The 21691-nt window shown below is 37.5% G+C and overlaps 3 non-coding genes across 3 annotated transcripts; 2 read left to right on the forward strand and 1 right to left on the reverse strand.

Moving 5' to 3' along the window:
* Positions 1-8356: 8356 nt before the first annotated feature.
* Positions 8357-8429, forward strand: TRNAK-CUU. Its single transcript has one exon. It is a non-coding gene; the product is annotated as a tRNA-Lys (tRNA).
* A 477-nt stretch (positions 8430-8906) lies between these two features.
* On the forward strand, positions 8907-8979 carry TRNAK-CUU. The gene has a single exon. It is a non-coding gene; the product is annotated as a tRNA-Lys (tRNA).
* Positions 8980-21003: 12024 nt separating this feature from the next.
* On the reverse strand, positions 21004-21076 carry TRNAK-CUU. Its single transcript has one exon. It is a non-coding gene; the product is annotated as a tRNA-Lys (tRNA).
* Between the last annotated feature and the right edge of the window lie 615 nt (positions 21077-21691).

Raw genomic sequence — 21691 nt, forward strand, 5'->3', positions numbered from 1 at the left:
TAATCAAAATGAATATATTCAGGTTTTCGTAAAAAAGCGTCACAAAAATTAGAGGCTCAAATGGCATGGATTGTGCTATAATTGATTAATGTGATTATCAGATTTTTGTTGTTATTATCGATGCTGAAATATAAAAAGTCTAATAATTCATGAAAAAAATCAACACAACAACCATGCTATTCTCAAAAACAAAATAAGGTATTATCTATTCTGTTTTGTAGAGTGTGATTGAAAGCATTGTAAAACAACCTCACTAGTGTTGGTTTCCGTATTTATGTGAAATGATGAATAATTTGAACTCAAATTTCAAAACAAAATTCATTCATATCAAATATAAAGAATGATCAAGAAGACAGCCTCTTCCTATTCTATTTGGATACATTATCTGGGATAATTATTTTCGCACGCTTTAAATCAAAGCCCACAGGGGGTTGTTATGCCCTGATAAATCTTAAAGAGAGACATCATATTCAACATATTAACAACAAATAAAACAACGCAATACAATACACTTCAGTTGTGATTCCGCATTTGACGTTTGCCCTTATTTTCTGCATGTTCTGGGGTCCGTTGCAGAAAGAGTTGCGTTTAAACGCAAGTCCAAAAATCAATCGCAAGTCCCAAATGCGCGCTGTTGATTGGTTGAAAATCAAGTTTCTCATGATTTTTCAGAGATGCGATTTATTGCAACTCTTTCTGCAACGGGCCCCAGTACCTTGCTGTCTTATATGCATATGACCCATTTTGTTGTAAGGGTATTTGTAACATTTTCATAGTAACAGATAGCGGACAATTTTTTTCTACCTTATGGACTGCAATGAACTGACATTCTGTATTAAGTTATAAAGGTTCCTACACCCCTATCAAAATGCCCTGGCACAGCCCCCTCCGTACTTAATTTCTGAGAGATTACAGAATTTCACACCGCAACGAAGAACGTTTTCAAGAACATAGAAAGTGGATTGTCAAATGACAAAGTGCAACCAAGAAGTCTTTGTCGAAAATTGGTGAATCAAACAGCAGTTTCGTCCTAGACTCTGCAGAAACGATATATATATTTGCAATTTTTCGTCAGTTTCGAAACTTTGGACGAAACTGTTGTCTGGTTGGCCAATTTTCGACCATGACCGCCAAGGAGTTCATTACCATTTGACCGGTATTTTCAATAATTTACTGTATTTTTTTTAATTCGTTCTGCCTCGCGTTGCGATGCCTCCCTAGAATGTCATTCTTTTAGCCAAATTGGGTCAAAAGTTGAAATAACATCGCGTCTTGCACTCTAGCGTCATTCGCCAAAGCATCAATCTCGATCCGTTTTTGCTACTCTACATCCAGGTTATAAATGGCGGCAATGCCTGATATAATGTTGCGTGAAGTACACCCAACACTTGCATTTGGAAGATCAACGGAGTGGAGCAAGAGGATATACTATGTTGCACGGAACCTATTAGAATATCATACCAAATTAGTACTCCCAAATGTTGTGAAAATATTGGACATAATTTCATTATGAATCATGACCAATAGAAAACCTTTATCAAAGAGGAGATTAGGTGAACGTTTCAAGAAATGACTTGTCGGATATTTTAGCCGAAATTTACAACTTGTCGGACAAATGTCATGTTGATGCTCCCCGGTTTTCCGAGAGTCGATGAGAGATAATTACTGTAGAAGATTCATTACAAATGAAATGGAAAGTGCATTGTGTGCATAAAAAAAAACGAATCAACACTTACGCTTGAACAAAATCATTTTGGAAAACAAGACGTACTCTGGCCTTTTCTGTTTTAATTTGAAAGGGATGGGTTGCTAGTATTTAGGCCCGCGAGATTAATATTCTATGCATATCCAAGAAGGAGAATTCATCTAAATTATAAGAGATGGGTTCATCTAAATGCTTTCATTTCTGTCCAAGTGATAGGACATCAGACTTATGTGGTTATAGCGCGCGCGAGGAATTGACTGCACAAGAAGATATGTGTAGGTATCACTTCAGTTAGACGTCTCAAATTCCTAATTGGGTGGTATAGTCGTTCCTTGCGAAGAAGAAAAGTTTAATGATCTCAATTACATTCAACGCGAATAAAATTTATCAGACATGAATTTGAAGAGGGTATGAATAGTTTTGGAAATTGTGTAATTAACAGTAGGGTTATTTACGACTGATGAAAAACGTGAAAATGAAGTAAATGTATAAAATGGGGTAATAACTTCGGTCTTTATCTCATCTTATTATCATGAGTATATCCGTTACAAGGATTAGCATTTGCGGGACTAAGGAGAAAGATTTGTCGATTCGCTGGCGCTTTGAGACAACCGTCTGTGGATTAATGTGGGCGTAACGGGCGTAACTTACGCGCGCGGATGCGTTTTAAGTCTGAAATTAGACACCAGTATCACTTACCGATCGCCACGTTCACGTGCGTTTGATACGAGTTTTGTGATATGGGAAAGCCGGATAGGGGCTTATTTCAGCAGATTCCTGAAGCGGGGTTTTGCTATATATGCCTTCAGGGTGTGCCTTACTATGATAGGCTCTATCTTGCATCACTTTATGCGATGATCGAGAAGTAGGATGGGTGAATTTCATCCAGGCAAAATGTGACTCCTCTTAGCTGGCTTCAGGGTGCATTCTTATTCATAGGAAAGATATGGTGGTGAAAAGAAACTCATATAGAATATGTTTCCATTTTAGAATTCTAAGGGGGAATGTCCACTCTGATGATTATAATACTAATGAGTAATATTGGTGATAATAATCATAATGATGTGGAGGTGGTTCATCGTGGCGAAGGATTGAGTAGATGAGGAGTAATCAGGGGTCCGTTGCAGAAAGAGTTTAATTCAAGTCAAAAAAATCAATCGCAAGTCCCAAATGGGCGCTGTTGATTGCTTGAAAATCAAGTTGCGCATGATTTTTAGAGTTGCGATTGATTGCAACTCTTTCTGCAACAGACCCCAGTTGTCTCACAAAGTTTGATCCACACAGCAAAAACTGTGGTGTTAACCGGTATACATAGAGGACCACACCAGTTATTTTACACCGGTGTTAAATTGGTGGTGTTAGTTTTACACCTATAGGTGTTATTACAACACCTTTTGTTGTTACATTTACACTCTTTGGTGTTATATCTAATCTCAAGGGTATAATTTTAACACCTCACGGTGTGGTCCTCTATTTACACCAATTGGTGTCAGTTTTAACACCGCAGTTTTTACAGTGCATCGTGAGACATACCGATTTCTCGATAATCATGATGATAAAAATAGTAACAATAATGATATTAGTAAATAGCCAGTTTAGTCTATATAAGTTCAAATAAAGTTGAGAATATAATGGGTTTTATTCTCTTCTTTGTTGAGAAGGGTTGTATCCATTTCAGATGGCCGTTTGTCATGTGGTCTAACAATCACTAATGTTCTAATGCTCACTTTGGCTATGTCTGATATCCAGATGTCAAAATTTCCTCTACTTCCAGTTTTTTTTTCAAATTAAAATTTGGTTTATAAACAGTTTATCTATTCATAAAAAAGAAGTGGTATAAGCATGATAAGATATAAGATCAGGGGGGTGTTGCACAAAGATTTAAGTATGACTTAGAGTCGCACTTAAATGTCTAGTTGCGCGCAGTATAAAGGCATGACAGCATTGGTCAGATCATGCCAAGAGGACGCGCACTACTGCGTATTGATCAATAAGATTGCGCGTTGCATATCATGTACGTTACGACACTTAAGTGCGACCTAAGTCATACTTAAATCTTTGTGAAACGGGCCCCAGATGGATATTACACCATTATGGATAAAGCCTAACGGGAAAGTGAGCAAAGTTGTGAATGGATTGAGTGCATACACTGTTAGAAAATATATCTTTAAAATAAAAGAAGTTCCTGCAGCAGAGTCTCGAGAACACCTGTAATATTACCAGATTGCGTAATATTAAAGGAAATTGGTATTTGGTGTGTGGAACCTTACAAAAAACACCCTTTTCACCCTTGAAAACAGACTTGTTCTGTTAAATTGCGGAAAATTCCTGTTTTATGAATTTACAGAATGATTCTGTTATTGCTTTTTGCAAAATCTTCTCCTATTTTCTGTAATTCAGGTTTTTTTTAACAGAGTGGCAATTAGAGAAAATGTTAAGTAGATGATGTGGTTGTAGACGAAGTAAGATTAAACCATGTGAAATGAAACCAAATGGGACAATTGATTAATAGACCGACTGGCAATTTATCGCTGAATGTAATATATTTCCTCAAGATCTCTCGGTAGAAACTTACAGCGAATTAATATAGAATAATATTTTTTTTCACGATCACACCGCCCCATATAGCACTGGACAATCTCCTAGTATACACTGCAAAAACTCTGGTGTTGATTTAACACCAGCCCGGAATCTATATTTGTCCACATCAGTGAAGTGTTAAACAACACCAGTTTCGTTTTGGCCCAACACCAGATAGGTGTTTATACATCAATTAGTATTAAAACAGCATCGGTTTGATTCCAAACTTGTGTTGTTTCAATACTTCTCTGGTGTGGACATATATAGATTCCGGGTTGGTGTTAAATCTACACCGGCGTGTTTGCAGTGATGCTTTCAGTCAAAGATATACAATGTCGAGCAAGCAAGTTATTTTTGTTCTATTTCGCGGTATATTGCCAATTTCGATTTTGGTGCTGTTTTTATGGCAATTTCTAAATGGGTGCTTCAAGTATTCCTTACATAAGCACTGACATAGCACCACACCTGGCTTATTGCCTAGCCCATTAAAAGCGCTCGTGTTTTTTTTTTTTTTTTTCGGTTTGGAAGCCCTCCAGTTATTACCATCCAAAGTTAGACTGTTCTGAAGTCGGATTCATCTAATGTAGAAATAGAGGTTTAAGCAATTTAACGAGTGGTCTTGCCAGAATGTTAAATGAAAGAGGCGAAGTCTTATACTTTATCAGTTTTAACAAAATTGTTGAATGTCTCCCTTAAACCATCCATCCACCTATTTCATTTACACCTCAATATAAAGAATTATGAAACCAGTATTTTACTAACATGCTTATGATGCGGAAACTGTATACCATTTCGATGTCATTTAGCCCCCAAGAGCCGAAATTGTTCACTTGTTAATAACAAACGAAAGTGATTTTAATTCATTGGTAATATAATAAAGACTCACTATTCCCGAAGCTACGGTGGTATTTGTAAATCGGTAATTGAGTTATGTGGGAAGCGCACTGCCGATACTGCTATGTGATTAGTTTATTAATAGGTTGGATATCTTTCATGTTGAATTTCTGGCAATTTCAATAAACGGGGAGGGGGAACACCACTTTTTTGTCAAATTGAATACGACGATAAGAGATTTTTTTCATAAGAGACTGGATATCTTTCATGTTGTATTCTTAGCAAAAAAAATAATCAGGGGCGGATCTAGGATTTTTCCAAAGGTGGGGGGGCACATTTTCCCCAATAAAATTTGCCAAGCAAAAAAAAAATAGGGGGCTTGTGTCTGAACGACATATTGCCATTAAAAATATATGCTGTAACTTTCAAGGGGATATTACTTGTGTAAAAACGGCTTTTACGTAAAAAATGTAGACTATGGCTCTCTAGGGGGGGGGGGGGCAAATGTATCCCCTCTGGATTCGCCACTGATTATAATAAACGGGAAGGGGAACCCCATTTTTCTTTTCAAATTGAATATGACAATAACAAATTTTTTATTACAACAATTGTTGCTGGTTTTGTTTTTTAGTTTCCTATAGATTTTATAATTCTTTTTGCGTCGTAATCCCTTATCGGCACCACCGCGGTCACAAGGTAACAAGCACAGCAAATGGAGAAACAGCACACACAACTTCCCGCTGAGCGTAAACACACATTGTAATATACACACAAAGAGAATACACTTGCTTCAAAAGAAAGCGCAAGGAGGGGGTAAAAACGCCTTTCCCTTCCCGAACGGCTCAAAAGCGCGGCGCCACGAGCAAACGCTTTTCCTCTACTCCACCTTAATCAAATCTTAGTAACTCGCCACCACTTGCTTGTCTGATATTGTTAGCTAACATCCCCGGGAATAGTTTATTATATTATCTCCATTCTCTTCTCATTAAATTCAGAAGAGGGGGAGGATAATATCTCTCTGGCGTATCGAATGTTCGAATCGCGAGGACTACACTCGGTTCGCCGGTTGAAGATACGCCCCGATAAGGCGAAAATCAAAGACTTATTGAATTAAATTCATATCAATTTGTTACCCACGTTGTTTAAATGAGGGTTTGGTGGGTAAGGCATGCGGTAAATGATCATAACTATATGAGGAAAATGGATTTATGTTTTATCATAACACAGGGATAATAACGCCTGCGGAGTAATTGTTCACAATTGAATGAAGTTAACGTGAGACCGTGCAACAGGAGGAACCAGCCGACCATGCACTTAATGTATTTTTCATTATTTTAACACATTCGATGTTCAGTGCATATGGTTTTGGTTAAAATGTTCCTTAACATTTTTTTTCCATTTTGAAATGTTTTTCTTTCATTTCAGATACATTTTAGAAATGTCCTTTATGTCCTGAATTATAACTTATATTGGAAAATGAAAACATTATAAACTATATACTTTTTATGATAAATTGGTTTGTTATTTTATAAGTCTCCTTTTTTAAATACATCTTCGTTATCTTTCAATTTCATTATTGATATATTATTCCATAAATTATTCAAGATTTCATTAATCTAAGAGCATATTTTAACTACTTCACAAATCTTCAATTTTTGTAATAAAGATGAGTTCCTGACGAAAAGCCCATGGGCGCCCCATTACGCATACTAAATCTTACTTGTGCGTTTATACCTATGGCGTCATCGTCTACATATTCCGATTCTGTATATTTTAATGTCAACATATACATTAACCAATTGTCAGATTGGTTTTCCATTAACTGTAAATGAAGGAGCATGAAAATAGTAAATGGGAGTGAAATTGACTGCAATTGAAAATCAAAATGGGCGAATCCAAGCGACACGTATATTCGTCTGCGTGACTGGTGACAATGGAACACGCGGGCGCACGCGCGCAAGACAACGGGTATTCCGCGTTCCCAAAAGAATCTTTTGAAATAACAAATATGTTAGTGAATATGTGCCCCATTGAGACAATAATGATCAAAATCAACCCAAACTCTGATAGAATCTAACTAAGAATTTGGTTGATTTCGACTCACGCACTTTCAATCGGGCACATCACTAACTATCTGTTATCATCCTTTTCAAATCATATGCATCCGTAGTCTTACACTGCAAAGAACATTTGTGTACTCAACAGGCATATTGAAAATGAAATCAGTCCTCATTATACATACATTTGTCGAAGGCAATTTTGGAGTAGAAAACAGAATAATATTGTAATTTTTCTTGAAAAATGTGGAGTGACTTATTTAGCTCTTCACCCAAAACATCTCAAACTTAAAAATGCCACAACTTCGTAATTTTTCTAATAATTGTGACAAGTTCCATTCATTCGAGATAAATCTGGGGCACCCCTTAAAAAAGATAAGGGCGGTAACTATTTTGGTTCTGGGACCCCCCTCCGAAAAATTCAACACAGAAAATAGGAAAATATCTTTTTTTTCTGTTTCTCTCTTTTTTTTTTTGGGGGGGGTTATTGTTTGTCCTTTTTTTAATAAGGATGAAAATGTCAACCGTTTTTGGTGTACTTAAACCTTTTGTTGTTGCTTGTCAGATTTTCTAAGACACAAACTTCGACGAACTCTGGTCAATAATTTTGCCGACAAGAACCTAATTATTGAAGAATAAAATGTGTCTATAAAACATAAGGATTATATCAGCCCGGTTAGCTCAGTCGGGAGAGCATGAGACTCTTAATCTCAGGGTCGTGGGTTCGAGCCCCACATTGGGCGAATGTTTTGCAGTGTGAAATCAACAACGTTTCAAACATCATGAACATGGGACTAGTTCAATGTATTTCCAATTGTTCCAGCGCAATTATTACTTACAATCATGCATGAATTATGAAACACATACCATACTATTCATGTTGAATAAAATCGAATAATGTTATCAACTTTATTTGATAACTTTTTTTTCTCGAAAGGGTGAATCGTATTTTACTGAATGAACAAAAATGCATTTTGTTTTTGAGGACATGCAGTTTAGCGGGATGAATAGACACGCAGCTGAGTTTTGTAAAATAGAAGATATCTGCATATATAGGTATGAACGAAAAATAAGATCTTAAGAAGATGCAGAGAAGAAGAAGAATGAGGAGGAGGAGAAGAAGAAGAAGAATAAGAAGAGGAGGAAGAGGAAGAAGTTAGACACATCGTTACTCAAGTAGGCCCGGTTAGCTCAGTCGGTAGAGCATGGGACTCTTAATCCCAGGGTCGTGGGTTCGAGCCCCACATTGGGCGAAAATTTTGCAGATTGATTTCAACAAACTTTCATATCTGTATAACAAAAAAGTTAAACCTTAGGTTAAAGCAGAATATCCGTTTCTGCTATGGTAACTCTCGTAGGAACTTTTTTGCTGGTATAACGACAAACTGGTATAAATAACCAATTGGATAAAAAACATGTTACGTCTAAATTTCAACATAAATTTCAAATTTTCCCCTTCAAAAAGATTCCCTTTATATATCGAATGATGCGATGACGGAAGTAATTGTTAAATCTTGTGTTATTTCGCGAAAACTCACATGAAATTATAATTTTTGTGTGGAAGTGTGAATTTGTACCTCGATTTAAACAGAATATTTTATTTTGTTTCTGCACACAATAACCAAAATATGCAAATGAGTTAAAGGAAATCAATTTGGCAGGATACATGGACACTTTGTTGAGCATGTTAGAGATGAAAAGACAGAGAAGAAGGTGAAACTGTTAAGTATGCCCGGTTAGCTCAGTCGGTAGAGCATGGGACTCTTAATCCCAGGGTCGTGGGTTCGAGCCCCACATTGGGCGAACATTTTGTAATTTTATTACCCTCCGAGGCAGTGTATTCTTCCGGAAAACCATCCAAGTAATAACTTTCTTCATTGAATCCATAAAAAAAGAAAAAAGTACTTAAGCCTACATAGAATTTAAGTATACATGACCTTCATGTACTTCTCGTTGGTTGTAAGCATTTCTAATTTACGTGATCGCTAATTTCTTGTAAATGGTTTATATATTAACCAAGGAGCATTCACTTGGATCTTTTCAAGCTCAATTAGATTTAATTGACGCGAAATTCATTCGAGCAAGGACATTCAACAGCATTTCAATTGAACACTTGTTCGATGCAAACGGCATTCACAATGATATTCACAAAATGACGATTCCGTTTCCGCGCGCGCGCCAAATGTCGCAGAAAAATTAAGCCTTTGTATGAAAAGTGGAATCTGCTGTTACTCTGTAAGCACTCTCTCATTTTGATTCGATTTCTTACCGATTCACCTTTCCTTACGAAAACATCGAGGTGTTATTTTGAAAAAGATCCTTTACGTTCGGCACTGTGGGTGAACCATTATAAACTAATTACTCTCCCATTTAAAAGAGGGATGATGAAATTTCGCGCTGAGCGAGCACGTACGCGTTCGCCATCTCGGTACATGGCGGCACTCAAAACTGTCCAACATTCATTTTCTTTTTTATTTTTCTTCATCTTACTTGAACTTGAGCGGGGATGCATTCTTAGCTAGGCCGAGGCTGGAGGGGAATAATAACTGTGCATGATCGCTGAGTACATGGGACAAATTTAGCCTGACTGATTTTGAACCGCGCACTACATGAAATCTAATTAACTTTTGACGAGGAACGAGAATGATTTCCACGAACAAAACATGGGAACAAAATGAATTTTGAAGGGGGAGCAATATGATAGATTTAATCATTATATAAAAATAGCCGTTCACTCAAGATCCATTATAGTGACATTATATCTCACTGTGGAAGCTTTGAAAGAATATTAATGTTGAACAATGGCACTAGACAGACGGAAGTGCCATTCAATGATTTTGAACATGTATCTTTTTTTTATACAAACATATTAACTTTTCAACAGTTAATTTTTATCACAAATATATTTCATATAATTGCTGAACAGACAGTTGACAATACGTTTCTTTTTAGAGCCCGATATGAAATACAGTCATTACGACACGAATGACCATTGACGCCATTTCTATGTTCTGTCAGCATTCTTTCAACGTGCAGGGGCCGCGGAACGGTTTTGAGGGAGGGTGGGGGGCACTGACTATGCAAAAAATCACAATCAGATGGTCTTTTTTTACGTTTTTTGTACACGGTTTTTTGAAGAAAAAAAACGGGGACTGAAGCCCCCAGCCCCCGGTTCCACAGTCCCTGTAGAGGTCCAGTTGTACATCATTAGGGAATGTTCGTAACGCGACTCATAACGGATTCAAGAACACAATGGCCCGTATTCTGAAGTCGGGTTTAACTTAAAGTCTGGTTTGAAGTTGTGGCTTAAGTATGGATAGCCAACTATTACATAAATAACTAACAGTGGAGAGAACATATTTCAGCTCATTTGGCTCTCAAATCATTCATAATTATTTAGGAAGTATAAATTGATGATTTTCTTCACCATCGATGAATCAGGAAAAAGCACAGTAAACATAAGAAACGTACAACTTAATATGATATTATGATACTTTTGGTTTCCCATACTTAAACCACAACTTTAAACCTGAGTTTAAGTAAAATCTGACTTCAGAATACGGGCCAATAAATGTATTGAAAAAGCCCGTCAAAATAATGTTAAAAAAACAGTAGCGAGGTATTTGTCCAAAATTGATGAAAAGGGACAGTAGTTTCGTCCTTAGTTTAGAAGCTGACGAAAAATTGCAAATATGTTGTTTGTCCAGAATCCAGGACGAAACTGCTGTTTTGATTCAACAATTTTCGATAAAGACTTCTAGGTTTCTCATTGGCATGAAGGGCACTTGACAATACATTTTCTATGTTCTTAAAAGAGTTCTGCGGTGAGGTGTGAAAACTCCCTATTAATTTCATGGCCTACTAACATTTCCACTCTCCCTTCTAGTTTACATACATCGGTTCTACATGTATGTTTCATGCACTACTGCTACACAGTCAATCATTGTCAATGATTTTATAGTCATAATTAAGATTAGAAGTGGAGACACTCAATACAGGTGCGTGCAGTCGTTCTGGCACAATAATCATGGTCATATTTTACCATAATGAACGCTACTAAGCCACACAAAGCCCCTGTAGACTGTATTTTACTTTTCCAGCCATATCCGCATCACCAATTGGGACCTTCAGCTATTTCGGTTTTTTTTTTCACATATCATATAAACTTGACGTGAATTGGGTAAATATTGGCTGGATATCGACGGCTAAAGTTTGCCGAACATGACGCGGAAAGGTACAAGTGGGATTAAGAAATATATTTTCATGATTTTAGGCAATCGTTTGGTATCATTCTCCTACCTATTTTCCTAACCATTCTCCGGGGACATTTATTCAACACATGAAATTACTGGGGTACGAAAGAAGAACATTGCAAAGTCTTCTTAATTCCCTCAAAATACCACTGCTTTCATCTAAATGATCAGAATACGTAAGCAGTACACCACCCCCTCCAAAAAAATAAAATCGTGATAATAATGATTAAAAAAAAACGTGCGAAAGATGGACCCTCTTTAAACATCCAACCGCAATGATAATACTCTTTGACAAAAATGTCACGTGATTATGCGAAATGGATTGAGAATTATGGCTGTTATAAAGAAGAATAAAAGACATACTTTATTTGGAATGTCTAATTTGAAGCATATGATTTAGCAGGTTGTCCAGAAATTTAGTTCAAAAATATGATTCGCAAAGTTATGAAAGTCAATAATTCTTTTGTAATAACTTCGACTCATACTTTAAATTGAAACGGTAGGCTAGCAGATGCCGGAAACCTGATCATCAAAATGACCAATGATATTTGACCAATTCTCTTCCTTATTAATCTCTCTCTCGAAACAAAGATAACGTCACTTATTTCGACCATATCCTTTTTCATCTCTTTACTGACACGTAATTATCATACTAGTAACGGTTGATCCCATGTCGGCTAACACATGTCCATTGAACCTTGTATTATAAAGTCATCAGTCATCTTCTCATACCCTGACACGTCCAAACTGCCCAGTCAATTTTTGTGCCTTGGACAGTATCCATCTTTCATATGGCTATATTACAAATACCAACCCTCCCCCTTTACTGAGTTTCTCGCTCTTGTTCGAGTCAATCCCAAAGTTTGAATTGTATTAATAATTTCGCTGGGATATGTAGGTGCCGTCTGCCGGAGAAGCCTGCGTTCATTAGCTTGTGCAAACAGTGACTCGCCCATGCGGATCTTACTCGACGATGCAAGCCGAACGAAGCAGTGTCAGGAGTGGGATGTAAAAGAGTCAGTGTCATTTGCTGAAGCCATGTATGCGTGATGTACATGAAATAAACGTAAGAAGCGTAAGAAGAATTAGATAACAACTTATGATATATCACACGTAGGACTTTCTTAAATAATAAAAAACCGAACGATACTTTTTCAAATTTTAAGTGCACGGTTCTGTAAACAGATACTTTTAAACAAGAGATCCATTTAACTACTAGAATAATCATGGAGTCATTGAGCCATGAACACAGTTTAAACATTGCTCTATTTTCAGTAGTTTTATTCATCTCAATCACATTTATAAGCATGCTAAGGGCGTACGTGTACGTTGAGTCATTTTTACCAGTGCCAGGTTTTCCTTTTTTTTTCCACGGATAAAAAGCTTTGAAAAGCGCAATAGATTCATTAGATAGACTCATAAAAGCTTTAATGAAGCTACCAGGCAAATAAGAAATTATATCGAACGTTTTAACTGTTGAACTGGACATCTCCATTCCAACCAGTCATTGCAATCAGTCATTCAGATATGTCTATTATACATCAAATTGCTTCTACAAATATCGCCCCATTTTAAGCATGTTTAGATAAGAAACTTTTTTTTCAATCTATTAAGGAAGAGAAAAGTGGCTGTAAAATTGAAACTTTTAACAGCGCCGATTGAGATATGAGAGCAAATGCTGGCTCGTTTGAAATTTAGAGGCATTTTTACACCACACACGGCTTGAGTATGGTCTATGGTACGCGTCGTGGTCTAGTGGTTCTGACTCTCGCCTTTCAAACAGAGGGTCATGGGTTCGAATCCTAGCCATGGCGTGTTTTCCTTCAGCAAGACATTTATCCACACTGTGCTGCACTCGACCCAGGTGAGGTGAATGGGTACCCGGCAGAATTATTTCCATGAATGCACTGAGCGCCGGTGATGGTAGCTCGAGCTAAAGCCGGGGTAATAATAACAGAGCTTTATATCCTCAGGCAAAAAAAGGCTTTATAAATCCAGCTGGGGATTACTATCATTATGAACCTGATAGTAGCATAATATCTAAGAAAAAAAGTGTTTATCTGCATTTTCTTCGTCTGGGGGTTTGAATGGAGGGGGGGGGGGGGGGTTGAGGGGTAAACCATGCCAGAAAGAACACAGTATAACACAGTGTGTTCAGATAGTGAACCATGTGAAGACGTTATATACACATTGTTAATGAGCTCAACAAATAATATATGAATTCACGCTGCACACTGTGGACACGTTGTGGTCCGCACGGTTGGACACTGTGTTTCACATTGTGTGTGCATTCTGCTCCATACTGTTGGGCACTGTGTTCCACACTATGTACACATTGTGCTCCACACTTGGTATACAATGTGCTCCACACTGTGTAGACATTGTGCTCCATACTGTGTATATACTATCTGCACAATATGTTGCACACTGTATATACATTTTGCGCCACACTTGGTATACACTGTGCCCCCACACTGTGTAGAAATCGTGCTCCACACTTTGTATAAACTGTCTACACAGTATCTTCCACACTGTATACATATTGCGTTCCACAGTTGGTATGTAATGTGCTCCACACTGTGTAGACATTGTGTTCCATACTGTGTTGACATCGTGCTCCACACTTTGTATATACTGTCTACACAGTATGTTGCACACTGTATATACATTTTGCTCCACACTTGGTATACACTGTGCCCCCACACTGTGTAGAAATCGTGCTCCACACTTTGTATAAACTGTCTACACAGTATGTTCCACACTGTATACACATAATGATCCAAACTTGGAATGCACTGTGCTCCACACTTTGTAGACATTGTGCACCATACTGTATACACATTGTGTTCCACACTTTGTATACACTATTTACACAGTATGTTCCACTGTATACACATTGTGCTCCACACTTGGTATGCACTATTTACACAGTATGTTCCACACTGTATACACATTATGCTCCACACTTGGAATGCACTGTGCTCCACACTTTGTAGACATTGTGCACCATACTGTATACACATTGTGTTCCACACTTTGTATACACCATTTACACAGTATGTTCCACTGTATACACACTGTGTACGCATTGTAACCCATTAAGGTCCATTAATGTTTTTCACAGTGTATACACACTGCGCTCACGTTGTGTGCACACTGTGTTCAACGTATGTACACAATGTTTTCCGCGCTGTATACCCGTCATAAGACAGTGTTATTTCCAGTAGGAAATGTACTGTCTGGGGTACATTTACCCGGACATTTTTCCACATCCCTCTATTTTTGCCGATTGGAAAACTCGCTTACATGTATTTCGCGCTATAGATTCGAGTCATGCGCTACTCTACGATTCGTTTTATGATACCTATCAATAAAGACTTGGAAGCTAAGGATTATTTCATTTACAGAATTTTAAAGAACGACAGCTTTTTTTTCTTTAAAAGGAAAACTTCTACACATATATCATGATAAATGGCGTTTCATCAAACCTAATAACCACATACTTAAATATTCTTTAAAAAGTGTATTCCGGGAGATATGAGTAGAGAGAAGGTTTGCTTCATATAGCTTCTGCTCTTCCACATGGGGCACGCATTTAATAAACCAATTGTAGCCCTAACTACACTCGAACTTATTACATTTAATTCAATTCCTAGGCGACATTTCAAAGAATGACCATTATTCATTTATCCTATTCGATATCACTACGTTCACATCTAAATGAGATAATAGGCCTATTAACAAGTAATCGCTAATGAAGAAAAAAAAAAGATAGGCAAGAGTACGAAGCAGAAAGAAAAGTCACAGGCTATCAGAGAGTTTATGAGGTCAAGCATGGTAGAATAGAAACTCGCGGACCTCAGGCGAGTAGATCGGTCAATATGATGACCTTTTATAGTGGTCACTGCTGACTTTGCTCAGCGGTCAAGTTTTCGCCGCTCACCTTTCTCGTTGCATCGGTGTATTTTGACACGCCGTAAACCCGTCAATCAGAGATCTGCGAAACTTTCGGCGAGTGCACATAAAACATGGAAGGTTGGGCCGAAAAATTACTCCATCAATAAACGATTATGTTGTTGTGTTTATAGGTGTAAACGGCTCGCTTTGTATCGCTACACCCCGGCGTTCAAAGCGATGGCGTTCCTCGATCCGGTCTCGTGCGTGATGGTCTTGTTAAAGGGAAAACAAATAAAGAGGGGTGTAAATTATCCTAGTTTGTCAGAAGATGAAAGCGGAATGGTCAGAGTGTGTATAACCTCGGCCGTACAGGTGAGGTATAATTTTTGATGACCATCAAAGATTTTGTTGAGCACACATGGACATTTTATGGACTCGGTCTTGGCATGCACACCTCTGCTAAGTCAATAAACATGAGTTGAGTCGTAAACCTATCAGAACAGCTTGGTAGGTGAAACTTATAGATATTGATAATGAACTTTAGATCTACTGACGATCTGAATCTGAAATATCTTATGTTGAAAGATAATATTTCAAATATTATTGTTACGAAATGATTATTGGACCATGGAAATGTTCCTTTTCAAACAAGCACGAATATCTTAACGCATTAAGTCCCATGAAAAAAGGACTATAACATACCACATTCTCTGTCTGTCCGTCTTTCTGTCTCTTTTTTAACCCCTCCCCCACTCCCCTCATCATTCTCAATCTTTGCCATTCCGATAGACTGCAGAAACAGATGATGTCCCACTTTTCGACATACATTCTCAAGTGCATGAAATCTACTTTAGTATTTACATTCTCTTGACTGTTCATATTCATCGATTGATCTTCTTAATCATAATAAGCAATGTTCTCAAAGTCATTGATACTATCATATCTAATCAATTTAAAATTTACAAGTAACAACAGACCTTTAATAAAGTAGTGGGTTGTATGATGAAAGAAGACTTCTTTTCTTCCCGTCCCTGACAAGTTTACGATTGATGGCAAGCCCTCAACACCACAATGGCTCACACGTGGTGATCAACGCTTGACATGCAATTTATAAACGCCTCGTAAAAACCCGAGGCTCGGGGCATGCGAGATACGATCAAGGCCTGGAATAAAATACGGATGTAGTGTTTGATTTTTTGTGAAAAAGAATATCATGTAAGAAGTTTTGAGCAACTACTCATCCGGATAATGGGGATTGAACGTGGAATGATGTGTTTAAGTTTGCGTGACATATTTCATAATTACCTGACATTTCTGTACAAATTCTGGGATATTTTATGAGTATTGCCAAATTTGAAACTGAAGCGATTGTCGTATGATATTGATCTATGCCAAAAGCAGCACCGCAATATTCTACTATTCGATAGGAATTGATATAAAAGGGGTTGTTAGATAAAACTTGATTAAAAATAATATCATGCCTAAAAAGAACACTATTATGCAGGTTTCACCAGGAGAGTAAACTATAAAGAGAACTTTTAAAGAAACACATGACACAGATTACTTATCGTGGTTTACATGTAGACCAATATATAATAATACTCTAAATAATTCGTGTCACCGCAATTCTTTACTCTCTTCGTAATCCTTTGTTTCTTTTTATTTCAAACTTGATATCACCCTCCCCTTTATCGCTGAAGCCAATACTGAGGTTGGTGAGGTAATAATAATTCATGAATTTAATGGAATGTGTACCAAGCCGATTCATAGAATTGATGACCGGGTAACATTTTGACATTCTAAATTTCGTCAAAGAACTTAATTCTCAAAGATTGCCTTAAATTAAGAGACCTCATCCATAAGAATTAGATCCATTAGAATCGAACATTTTGATAGCCTTGGTATTTAAGAACTACCAATAAACCAAATGTGCCCATACATTATATCATGTCATTTAGACACACGATAAGAGAGACACATCCTACGTCACTCGCCGTTCCAAATAGCCACCCAAAACTTGTTGATTATAACATGACATGTTTACAGACACATTTCACTATCAATGCTTATAAAAGTCCATCTTTTAGAGGACGAGAGATTTGTTTTTGAGGGCTAACCGTTGACGGTCCATCTCAATTATCCATTGACGCAGTCGATGTCATAAAACCTGTAAAAATCCTTGCCTTTTCCCCCCGCCTTTTTATGACGGACCGCCAATGCTGCAATGTATAAGAGGTTTCTGCGTACATGTCGAAGGATTGAGTGACCCAAGTTCTGCTGCAGTTTGAATGTGATGTTGCAGATACGAAAATGAAAATGACAAAGATTTTGAAATCTGTAAATGATGATTGAACCTGAATTTCGTGAAAGAGCAAGAAATCATAGTCAGTAGATATCGAGCGCTGTGTATTTTTATTCACATTTTTATTTGTCGGACATAACGTATATAGAGAGCATAATATGGGTTAAAACATTTTTTTTTACCGCTATACATTATGGAACAGTAAAATGAACATAAAGATTAGAACAGTGAGAGCCACGAACCATTCTTTGCCAAAAAGTCATGTTGGACTGTGGAAGATATGGTACTTTTTGAAGATGAGTGAAAATAATAATTTCATGAAATACTTTAACTGTCGATGACGTCAATAAAAGTAGGTGAAGATACCAGTCAGTTACCAGGGAATAATCATTCTAAATTCCTTTTTGTCGTTCACAGCCACCATACATCTCACAAATAACGTTGCTCTTTTTGCCACCCCTTCTGGCGAATCCCTCGACTATTTATTGTGACTTTCCCGCGATCTTCTTAACTACTTCCCCGATTTAGAATGAGGACTTCATTCCTGCATTACCAGCTCATTGCCGTGTAAGATTGAGGATAGTTTTACACAAAAAGACCAACCGTCTTTAAGAAGCTATGGGTGTAACATAATCGTAGAAGCCGGGTTTTTAATCCAGATGATTCCTTGTAAGTCGCATCCGAAGTGACAACGGTACCACGGTTTGTTCACCGGTGTCCGGTTTCTACTTTAAATCCGCCAAATTGATTACAAAATATCGCCCACCGCGGCTTGCATCGTAACTTCATCACCTTTCATTTATTTATTACTTCGCGCCCAATTTGCCAAATTGCGAAGCGCTCTATATTTCCGCTTCTGTCAAGAAGATGAACCCAGCTGGTGAACTGTTCTGCATTCCACTTGCAATGTTTTTTTCTCTTTCTGTGTCTTTCTCTTTTTTAATCTCTTCCCCCTTCCCTACCCCTTTTTTCCATGTTTCCACGCCCCTTTTATATTATGTATAATATAGGGATTCTAATTTCACCCCACTCTCTCATTTATAGGTGTGATTAATTACACTTATTCCATTGTTTGGAATGGTGTACTTTTTCGGGAGGACAACGTCCATTTTCCCGTCTTTGTTAATTTATTCTTTACTCACAGTGTTGCTTTATGGCGACGGGGTTACTGACTTTAATGTTTTGTATTTTCATGTAAAGTTCATATGGTACTGATGCTTAATTCACATTCTATCTCTCAACGGAAAATATATCATCACATTATTATCTTTATCATCATCTTCATCACCACCACCACCACCATCATCATCATCCTCATCATCACCACCACCACCACCACCATCATCATCATCATCATCATCACCACCACCACCACCATCATCATCATCATCATCATCATCATCACCACCACCACCACCACCATCATCATCATCGTCATCCGCGTCATCATCATTAATACATCATTATCATCAACATCATAATTTTAATATAGCAATATTTGTCAAATATCGACGAATCCTCGAGCATTACCATGAAAGTACAATGAAATGATATCACAAATAAAACGATCACATGGTCTTTACAGAAAACATGGAATAAACCGGCAGAAACGAATATCATGCGAAAACCGAATGGGAAAGAAAGATAACAAAGAAAAAAATTAAAAGGTAAATAACTTTTCACCACTTAAAACAAAATTAAACACAGCCAGTTTTAAATAATTAAACAGAAATATAACCTGTAATCTTTTAGGACGTAAGTCGTCTTGTTGGATGTATGTCCTGTGAGGGGATGTTTGGGATGGTGGGTAACATCATCCTAGGAGGGAGTGAATGAAATCCTAGATGATGAATGCATTCATCGCCTCATTGCTGATGAAACCCCTAGACAACTACGATTGCACTTTTCCAGCCTCCTCCATGATATGTTTCTCTCCTCCTTCCTCTCTTTCACTCTCCCCATCTCCCATATAGTTTGCTTACTTTCTCCATTTTGACTTTACCTCCATTTACGCGGTCTTTCTTTTTTCAAACTTTCTCTTTTTTGTCCTCTTTATCAAGCCTGTCTCCTATTTCTCTATTTTGTCTATTTTTTCCACCCCCCCCCCTCTTCGTCGCTCTCTCTGTCTTACCCTCTCTTGTTTTGACACTGGTCTTTCTGAAATATATTTATACCACTTATTTCTCCAGTCCCCATTTCATTCATAAAACGTTCACGTAAACCCTCTCCCGCTTGTTCTTTTTCTTAATAGAATTATATTGGCCTTTCCCTATTTTTATTTACTATAATTTCTGTAACGAAAGGGGATCTGTGACTTCATGATCTGTCCTCCCGAAGTTTTCTTGCCTCCTAATTCTTTCGTCAATTCTCCCCCTCGTTGTTTTAACCCCCCCCCCCCCTCCTCTTCCGCCTCCATTCCCTTTACAGACCTCCTTCTTCTCCTGCTATTCATGTATGTCCTTACTTCTGTCTATATCCACCACTTCTCTTCATTTCAAATACTTTCTTTATTTCTCTCATCCAATCTCACCCACCATCCTACCCTGAATCCATACATCCCGTCCTCGGAAAGGGGGATGCAATACAATCTCAATTTAGGAAATGAAAACCTGGCCTGAGGCTCAAAATGACGAGAGGGGGGTTTTTCCACCACTAAAGTCAGCCTACCTTCGGCAATCAAGACCAAAATTCCTGCCCCGCGCATGGGGCGGGCATTTTCCCGCGCATTTCGATCCCGTTTTCATTTTCATATTTCTTTTCACCCTGATCAATAGGCCTAGTTCTAATAACCCACTTACATATTTATTCACGTGTCGGACTATCACCTGTCCTTCTTGAGTTGCCTCTGATTTCCTGCGGGGACGATTAATATTGGTAATATTAATTCACGGACTGCAAACTAATCAATGACATACTTCTTATTCAAAGGATGTCACTAATCCCTTTTGACACCTATTCGGTAGAATTCCTCCGATCACCGATCCTCGCTATCGATATATGAAGTTTTCGAAAGTTCAGTTGTATCAGTACATCACCTACTCCATCTACTTTCTATTCTACAATATAAATATATATTTTTATAATATTTTCAAAACTTTCTTTATAACCATGTTTAACATTGAAAATGTGTTTTTTTATCCGTATTTTTTTCGAATTTCTCGCCAAAATATGATAATTTAAAACAAGTGTTTTGAAAAACTCGACTTTTTCTGAAATTGTAGTTCATTTATTTATGTCAAATTCATCTCTTTCTAGATAAGAATGGGTGTAATTTATGTCACTAAAATAAGCACATTGAAAAAAATATTTTAGCACATTTCGATTCCATGATGAACAATTCAATATCACGGTATAAGTACCAAGTATCAAAATATTCGCCCAATGTGGGGCTCGAACCCACGACCCTGGGATTAAGAGTCCCATGCTCTACCGACTGAGCTAACCGGGCTAGTTGATTGATTACCCATCCTATCTCTTTCTTTCAATTTGCCATTTCATTTTCTTTGTCAATTCATTTTATTTATGGCTCGATCAATAATATCACTAAGGAATGCAACGAACGCCATCCGAACGATTTTTATCGTAAGATCTTCTCAAGGCCGTGCGAAACCAGCGATCAGAGACCGTTCGTAAGTTCGCAGTTGAGTCCATGTTCCTGTTTTTTTTAAACGTCTTATAAATACGAAACCTCATCTTCGTAAGGCGGTCGTACGAACGTCGTAATAGCATCGTAAGAACCACGCAATATAAATCTGGTAATGTCGAAAGACATTTCTAGAAGCCTTAAATCCTGGGAACGGGAGCGTGGTATAAAGTAACACTCGGCCATTTTTTTTCATAATAATTTATATTCTTATTGTTCAACTCCGTTCCCTTTATTCTTTGCTATCTTCTTATTTCCCTTTCCTCTCCGTCTTCCTCTTTTCATCATGTTCTTCACCTTCTCCTCTCTTCTCCGTCTTTGGTGTCTTCATTCCTGTTCCTCTACTTCGTCGTCTTTAGAATAAGGATGGAACAAAAAGCTTACACGATTTCTGAAATGATAAATAGTATCATTTTCAAA

This window comes from Lytechinus variegatus, chromosome 4 (genome assembly GCF_018143015.1).
Source record: "Lytechinus variegatus isolate NC3 chromosome 4, Lvar_3.0, whole genome shotgun sequence".
NCBI classification, from domain to species: domain Eukaryota; kingdom Metazoa; phylum Echinodermata; class Echinoidea; order Temnopleuroida; family Toxopneustidae; genus Lytechinus; species Lytechinus variegatus.